The sequence below is a fragment of the Eumetopias jubatus genome, unplaced genomic scaffold (assembly GCF_037043125.1).
Source record: "Eumetopias jubatus isolate StellerSeaLion01/CBP00866 unplaced genomic scaffold, mEumJub1_p1.0 scaffold_7, whole genome shotgun sequence".
Taxonomy (NCBI): Eukaryota; Metazoa; Chordata; class Mammalia; order Carnivora; family Otariidae; genus Eumetopias; species Eumetopias jubatus.
The window spans coordinates 58,125,297-58,134,376 of NW_028274813.1; the positions used below are offsets into that span (position 1 = coordinate 58,125,297).

At 41.1% G+C, this 9,080-nt stretch overlaps 1 pseudogene; it reads right to left on the reverse strand.

The window, feature by feature from the left end:
* Nucleotides 1–2,449: 2,449 nt before the first annotated feature.
* LOC148163895 (ATP synthase F(0) complex subunit k, mitochondrial pseudogene) lies at nucleotides 2,450–2,724 on the reverse strand (annotated as a pseudogene).
* Between the last annotated feature and the right edge of the window lie 6,356 nt (nucleotides 2,725–9,080).

The following is a 9,080-nucleotide window of genomic DNA, read 5'->3' on the forward strand; positions in this document are numbered from 1 at the left end:
AATAAAGAGTAGCAATATATAATGTAAAACATAAAGCTCCCCCATTGCCAATATCAGCCCCCACACCCTCACCCCAGTGCCATTCACTAGAGGTGAAATGTTGCTTTGTTTGGTAGGTGGCCTACAGATATTTCCTTCAAATGTATAACTATCTTTATTCATAAAACATCTGTAGCATATACATCTGTACCAAGTAGGATCTTTTTAGCTGCAAGTTAGGGAAAACTTAATTCAAGCTAGCTAAATTTATGAGCATATTTCTTACCTTAATTGCAGGAAGTCTGGGGTTAGGGTGTCTCCAGGCACAATATGATCAAGGCTCTAGGTCAGATTTGTGTGATTTTTTTTTTTTTTTTTTTTAGTTTTGCTTCCTACGTATGTTGGCTGGTCTTCAGATAGCTTTCCTCATGGTGATTGGATGGCTCTCAAAGCATCTGGGTCACATGCCTCCTTGTTCATAGCGGGTCAGAGAGGGACAAAACTTACTTCAGTCATGGAATCATTTGGATCAACTTAAATCTTGTGCTCATCTCTGGGTCGATAGCATTATGGAGCACTGCCACATGCTGATTGGTTTAAGGCTAGATTCCTGACCAATCACTGATGAGGGGGATTGGGTTACCATGATCAGATTGGACTAATCAGAATCCACCCCTGAAGAGGGAATAGGGTCAATTTCTGCTGAGTCACATGATCTATGTGGGGGGGAAAACATAAATACATGTTGAAATGGATGCAGGAGAGGATAGCTGTGGTGTAGGCAACCAACAATGCCATTTAAATGCTTGTCTGTGAACATATAACATGTACGTCATTCTTTCCCCCCACCAGAAGACCATACTGTACATTTGATTTGTTTTTTTTCAAGTAGGGAGTTATTTTGAAATTTTTATTTTTTTTATTTTTAAAGATTTTTATTTATTTGACAGAGAGAGAGACAGTGAGAGAGGCAACACAAGCAGAGGGAGTAGGAGAGGGAGAAGCAGGCTTCCCACCAAGCAGGGAGCCCGATGCGGGGCTCAATCCCAGGACTCTGGGATCATGACCTGAGCCGAAGGCAGACACTTAATGACTGAGCCCCCCAGGCGCCCCTTATTTTGATTTTTGGGCTAAGAACTGAAGATTAGAACTTGCAGATTTACAAGGAGTGGGGTCATTAGGATGTTTATGAAAAGCAGAAATAGATAATTTCATAGAAACTGACTTGAAACAGTGGCCAAGAAAGGATGATATTTTAGGATATTAGTGATTGATATTACCTCAGGGCAGTGGGGGCCACGTAGAGGATATCTGAGGGGAGGGGGAAGTGCTGCTCTTGTGAGGGTGCCTTTGAAGTCTCCTCATTGTCTCTTGCTGCTGCCAGGCTGCTGTCAATTAGTCATTCTCTTATCATCCCTGCTCAGCCACCTGCCTGGGTCCTGAAATGGCAGTGTATCAGGTGATAGGTGATAGTTTGATTTTAGCCATATCTTGATGATAGCAAGTTTACTGATACTACTGAAGAAAGCCCATCTAATTTTTCCAGATATTGCTGGCCATTAGAAACTTGAATTTCTATAGTTTATATTAGTGAAATATAATTCATTCCAGATCCTTGACTATATTGTCCAGCTCAGTCATTAGCAAACTGGCACACGTGCCAAAGCTGATTGCACTCCAAGACGCAGGTGGTTCCCAGTCTACCCAGGGTGACACCCACTTTCTCTTCTGCATCATTCTTCAGCAGTTAGAGTGGAATATGGGGATCCTTGCTAAAGTTGTCTCTGATGGGTCTGACTTAGAGGTAGGTAGATGACAGGGTCATGGAAAGCCATGTGTGGTAGGTGTGGACAGTGTGGTAGGTGGCGTGCAGCTCATAGGGGCAGTGACTTTTCTGTGAGGGAGGAGGAGTAATGGTCTCGAAGAGGCGTTGTGAGTGAGGAGTCTCTTGTCCAATTCTCACCTCTGAGGGATATGGAACAATGAGCAGCCTTTACCTGGCAAGTTGCTGGCAGGAGAAGAAGAAGGCAGGGTTCAGAGGGGCTGTTTGTACATGACTGCTCACAGAGAAGCAAGCCTCTGCCGGGTCTCAGCACCCCAGCTGCCGAGGGTGAGGGAACAGGGTTCTCAAGGTGGTCACCAGGAGTCAGGGCTCTTACTCATGCTCCTTGGGCATCAGGTAGAGGTGAAAATACCAAACTGGCAAGTCTGTTGTGAGGATCAACTACAGTTGCCTGCCCGGACATATCCTTTGTTTTGAAATTGTTGTTTTCCAACCCTGCATCATAATGTGAACGTTGATTCCCTAAGTGAAGCTGATCTCATTTATAGGAAAAAAAAAAGATTCTTGGCTTCTGCCTTTTTCCCTTTATTGCCACTCTCTTTCATACCTCTGCTTAAAGAAAAGAGGTCAGTGATTTGGCCACCCCATTGTTGAACTGTTGCCAACTCTTTTTTTTTTTTTCCAGGTTCATAATTTCTTGTACAAATTGAGTATCACCTGATGGGTTGACATTAGCTTCTCCAGGCATGGGAACTTAACAGGTGAGGTACAGGTTAAAATCTGTTTATTTTGCTTTACAGCTGGTGTTTTTTTTTGAGATCTTACTTGAAGTATAAGACCATCAAAGCAATGCCTCCTTGTGTGGCCAGTACACAATTCATTCTACATGTGCGAGTATAAGCGTTGAAATATTTTTTGATACTGGTGAAATGGAATTGGGCATCAGTTTCTGGACCTGCCATGATTTCAGTCTTGCAAAAGGCACCAATTCCTCTGGTTGTCAAACTATTGCCAACTCTTGGTATATGCACAGCATTGTGGAGAACTCCCAAAGCTCCAATTGCTTTATAAAACCTTAAAATCACTTAGTGATGCTTATCAACCCCTAATATTAATGGATAATGATGAAAACCACAGATGTCTCCCCATAACTGACAGCATAAAATCAGTCGAGTCTGAGCCATCCTTTTTTGTTAGGACATGTCATAAAATTATGGAAGTAAAGTAGTGTGTTTTCCAATGTTTATCTTGTGAAAAATTTTCTATATTCTTTAGTACTAAGTTATCATGCCTACCTGTTTTATAGTAATAACATCAGTAATAGCAATTGGTTGAACTATATCTGAGGAAAATTGGTTGAACTATATCTGAGGAAAAGAAAACAGAAAAATTTCAAGAACTTTAACAAATTTTAATTTATTTTTTTAAAGATTTTATCTATTTATTTGAGAGAAAGAGAGAGCTCAAAGGGGGGCGGGCAGAGGGAGAGAGACAAGAGACTCTCCACTCAGTGGGGAGCCCAACACGGGGCTGGATCTCAGGACCCTGAGATCATGACCTGAGCCGAAGTCAAATGCTTAACCAACTGAGCCACCCAGGTGCCCCCAATTTTTTATTTCATTTTTGTTTTTCAATTGAAGTGTAGGTGACACACATTTAAAACTTCATTTATAAATGTTTTTATAAGCCGGTCATAATATTGCTAAACAGGCTGTGGAGAATATGATAGATTTTTTTGGATTGTGTAGGCACCAACAATTGAACCTTCAGCTTTGACTATGAAGATTAACACTACAGTCTCATCAGAGCATGATGGGCTTCAGAGCACTACCCGGGGGGAGCTGAGAGAAGAAATTTGTGTTATGTGTTCACTGTGAACGCAGTAAACACTCATGGCCACTTTAGTTTTGGTTTTTAGTTGGAGGCAGGAAGTTTTTGCTTAACAGCTTTTGGTTGTTTAGAATCAAACTCCATGTCTGAATACATAGCAGTAAATACTGTAATTCTTAGAAATTTTCTATTTAGGGGCACATGGGTGGTTCAATCCGTTAAGTGTCTGACTCTTGATTTTGGCTCAGGTCATGATCTCAGGGTTGTGGACTGAGCAGTTGGGCTCCGTCCTGGGTGTGGAGCCTGATTAAGATTCTCTCTTTCTCCTTCTCCCTCTACACCCCATCCTGCCCACCCAAAAAGTTTTCTTTTTAAATTTAACAAATATTTACTGAGCACTTATTACATGCAAAGATTGACATTATGGGCTGGAAATATGGATAGGATACAAATCTATCCTTCAAGGAACTTAGCATTTAGTGGGAGATATTCATGCATTTTCAAATTTCAAATTGGATCTCAACAACATCTGTATGTGTATACATACACATATAAAATGGTAAAAATATTATTTTTTAAAATAGCTAATACCAGAATTATATTTAAGAGGGTGATTACTTTCCCCAAAGAGGAATTTACTGATCTCCTTCTAGAGGCATATAAGCCTGTATTCTCAGAGCTGAATGAAAGAAGCTAAGGGTCCCATTGTTCACAGTGCGGAGTTCCACTTTTCCCCTCTGTTTTAATTATATTTCAAGGTAGATTTTCCTGGAGTACAGAGCTCCTCCTGTTCAGCCTCTCCAGAAGTAAACCTGTCTGCTGGAAGGAGACCTGTGTCTCTACTAGATGCAGAATTTCAATAAAGCCTTCTATTGTTACTCCTGTGCCATACCCCACCTATGAGGCAGGCTTTGTTTCTCATTCCTGAAAATTTCTTGTTCATCTGCTTACCAGCTTCCAAAATTTGTTAACACTACTGTCATTTCCTTTATCAGGCTCTTTAGTATTTTGGGTTTATTAATGTTACTTCCTTTACTTTTATTTTGGGGGCTTTGGGGCAGAAGCAGCGGCAATCTCTTTTGCACAAAAAAATGTGTCCAATTGCCTATGCTTAACCCTGTGGGATCTTTGGGCATGGCACTGAGATCTGACACCTTTGTGGCATTGCTCCCAGACCACCGCATGTGTTGGTCAGAATGGTTCTTGGCATCTCTCATTCATGCTATATATTGACCCAGCTGGAAGTTTACTACTGAATAGCATGTGCCATATTCCAGGTCTGAAGGATATTATATCACTCTATGGGGATCTGTGTGACATTATTATAAATGAACCCCAGTCCATCTACAGCAAAGTTAATCACTGAGCCATCAGGTTTGCAGCAAGGAAAGGGCTTATTTGAGAAGCAGCCAAAGGAGGAGACAGGAGGGCAAGACTCAAATCTGCCTCCCTGAAGGGGGAGAGAAAAATTTTTTATAATCATAGGAGTTGTGATTCCATACATATTGATGACAAGAATGGGGAAACTTACGAATAGGAATAGGAAACTTACGAGGAAAGATGGCACATGTGCATTAAGCAAACATATATGTAACATACATCCAGTGTTCACTTTGGGGTGGAGACTTAGTATCAGAAAGAGTCAAAATTCAGCCCCTGATATTAAGAGTTTATCTTAGGACAAGGAGAAGGGGCTATGGGCATGCTCCAAGAGCTGGTATAAACTGGATGGGCTCATTATCTCAGGTAAGGAGTGCAGGACCTTGCTTGCCCATAGGCTGAAACCATATTAGTTGACCTTAAATCCAGGCTTCTTCAGAGACACCTAGTAGATTTGTTAGTGGGGTCCAAAAAGGCACACTAGCTGATTAAGCAGAAACAGTTCTCTGAAAAACAAGCTTTAAATTTCCTGTTAGTTTCAACCTCATCAACTCTATGGAGCATGGTTTCAATTCCCCCTAAGTTATGATCATTCTTCAGTCTTGAAGGAATTGGGTTGGTGTTCACTCTTAGCTACTTTTCTTATCTCCTCTGGTAAGGTAGGTTTCAGGTAAAAAGCGGTTTTGCAAATCTTAGCTGTAAGCAAAATTCCCTTGATAATTAACATGCCTACATGCACTGCCAAACAGAAGTTCCTAATCTATAGATCACAGCAGCAAGAGAAATAGAAGCAACATGGAGTCAGACATGCTAAGCTTCTCCTTGTTACATTATATATGTATCATAGAACCTCCCTCCATTTCTTAAATACTTGAATGGGCAAAGTAGTATCCTAAGTGGGATATAAGATTTGAATAAGACGTGCAATTGCACTTTAAGGAGCCTAGACTCCAGGTACCCTGCCGGGGGAGCTAAGAACATAAGTAACACACATAAGTAACTATAATACAACAAAGGAAGTGCTAAGTGCTGTGTAGTAGGTCCTGAGAAGGTACTCTTGAGAATTCAGGGGAGGAAAAAATTAATAGTGATGGAAAAGTCATGAAGATCAGAGATGAGTTGGCCTCTGACCTGGAGCAGAAAGATGAATAAAAAGGGCGTTTCAGGTAGAGGGGAAAATATCAAAAAAAGATTGGAAGCATGAACACTTCAGTATTGTATTTACCAAATTCCACTGATTTTAAGATGCATATATTGGAAAACACTCAACTAATTTATATGTCATCTGAAAAAACCGACTCACAGTTAATCCATGATATGGTTTTTTCTTTGTAATTTTTATTTCATGCTATTAAGAGAGTTCTTTTAGATTTATGTAATGTGGATTTTACCATATTTTATTCTTGTGCATTTATAAAAAGGAAAATATAAACAAAATAATATTCCTAATAGGTTTTTAAATTTAGAATCTGACTCTTCTGAATCACTGTTCCATGTGTAATTGATAATATCCATGTTCCTCTACACAGTGTTATTTATCCTTGTATTTTTCAGCGCACTGGTGATGTGGCATTTCTTAACAGGGTCTCCATTCTTGTCTTTGGAATTTTATTCCAAGCTACTGGACACCTAATCTGTACTTGACTTACTGGGAGGTATCAAATAAACACCTTGATCCTACCAGAAAGTGTTAACTAAATATTTTCTGATAATGTCCGGGACTCATCTCCTTTATTTAAATGATCCTCATGTAATTTGTTTGCCTAAATGTTGAGGGGTTGAATATATGTTGTTTGGTCATGCCACTAAGAATAAGAACTAGGCACAAATGGATAGTGGCTATTTTCTTGCATGTGCAGGCCTGGCTGGCCTGGCTGGCCTGGCTGGCAGTGGTCATGAGAGGCTGTTGCTATAAGGCACACATCCTGAGTTTAGAAATGTTAATATATAAAAAAACTAAACATTTCAGAATTGATGAGGTATAGTACTATAAGTAGGCATCAAGGAATCATTTGTGTAATTGAGTAATAGTTGTCTTTTTTTTTTAAAGATTTTATTTATTTATTTGACAGAGAGAGACAGCGAGAGAGGGAACACAAGCAGGAGGAGTGGCAGGCAGAGGGAGAAGCAGACTTCCCGCCGAACAGGGAGCCTGATGTGGGGCTCGATCCCAGGACCCCGGGATCATGACCTGAGCGAAAGGCAGATGCTCAATGACTGAGCCACCCAGGCACCCCAGTAGTTGTCTTTCTTAACATTCATAAAGACAGAGTTGCCTTGGGGCACCTGGGTTTCTCAGTCGGTTGAGCGTCCGCCTCTTGGTTTTGGCTCAGGTCATGATCTCAGGGTCTTTGGATGGAGCCCTGCATCAGGCTCCCTGCTCAACGGGGAGTCTGTTTGAGGATTCTCTCCCTCTTCCTCTTATCCCCGCCTAAAATAAAATAAATAAATCTTAAAAAAAAGAGTTGTTTTGTTCACCATTATCTGCCTGGAGCCTAGCATGATGCCTGGCTGCAAGCAGATGGGCAATAAATATTTATGTAATAATGAGTAAAAGGTGGGGAAGGACAATTAGGTCTCTTCATCTAGGGTTACCCTGTCCAATATGGTAGCCACTAGTCACATGTGGCTACTTAAATTTCAATTAATTGAAATGAAATTAAACTCAAAATTTAGATCCTCAGTTGAACCAAGTACTCACTAGGCACAAATGGATAGTGCCTACTGTCTTGTATAGTGCAGATACAATACATTTGCTTCATCACAGAAAATTGTTCGGATAGGGCTGGTCTAGAACATAGGGAACATGAAGGAAGGTATTGGGAAAGGATGGAATGGCATTTTGGAGATTGGTGGTGATCTTGGGAAAGTAGACAACATAATGCTCAATCAGAACATGAAAATATGTACCTGGGATATCCTTAAAATAGGGTGCCTTTTTTAAAAACTGAATTTATTAGGTGCTCGACTACTGTAATTCTACATGTATCTTCCTAGACTTTTCTTAGATTCTTCTATCTGGCAATAAGCAAACAAACTACTATACCACTGTGTGGCTATGCAGTATCGTAGTTTGGGAATTACGGTTGTCAACTTGTGCTTTCTTCTGTGATATACTAGAAAGCTTTCAAAACTTCTTGAGGCAGGGATGCATATATGGTAGAATATTTAGAATCTTATGGCCAAGTTAGAACAAAGAGGGTTACAGTGGAAATTAGAGGATCTGGAAAATTCAGGGAACCAGATGAGTACTTGTATGAGGAAAAACAATCTCTCCCTTTTGGGTAGGGAAAATCCCAGTGCTCCACCTTCTTTGTCTTTCCTGCGTCTCTCCTTTACCCTCACACTACTGCCGAACTCACAACACTTCTGACACTCGATGTTTGTGTGGTTTTCCCCAACCCAGGAATTCTGTGACACTGGCTGGTGTCCTACAGTTAAACTCACTTCTGACACTATATCTGGAGATAATATAAAATTCCTCAGGTTGAGGGGCACCTGGGTGCCTCAGTTGTTAAGTGTCTGCCTTCGGCTCAGGTCATGATCCCAGGGTCCTGGGATCGAGCCCCGCATCGAGCCCCGCATCGGGCTTCCTGCTCGGCAGGAAGCCTGCTTCTCCCTCTCCCACTCCCCCCTGCTTGTGTTCCCTCTCTCGCTGTGTCTCTCTCTGTCAAATAAATAAATAAAATCTTCAAAAAAAATTTAAAAATCCCCCAGGTTGAGAGCTCAGTCCCACAAGACTGTCCCACTTCAGATGCCAGTCTCACCTGTGTTTCTGACCTATTGGCTCCATCAGAGATTCCCATGATCCTCTCCTCTGATTTGATTAATTTGCTAGAGTGGCTCACAGAACTCAGGGAAACACTTAACCTATGTTTACTAGTTTATTAAAGAATATGATAAAGAATACAGATAAATAGCTAGATGAAGAGATACATAGGTGAGGTCTGGGAGGGTCCTGAGCACAGGAGCTTCTCTCCCCATAGAGTTGGGGGCTATCACCCTCTCCCTCCCCTGTGTGGATGTGTTCAGCAGACTGAGAACTCCACAAAACTTGGGGTATTGGAGGCTTCCTCATGTAGTCATGATCAGTTATTAACTTCATTTC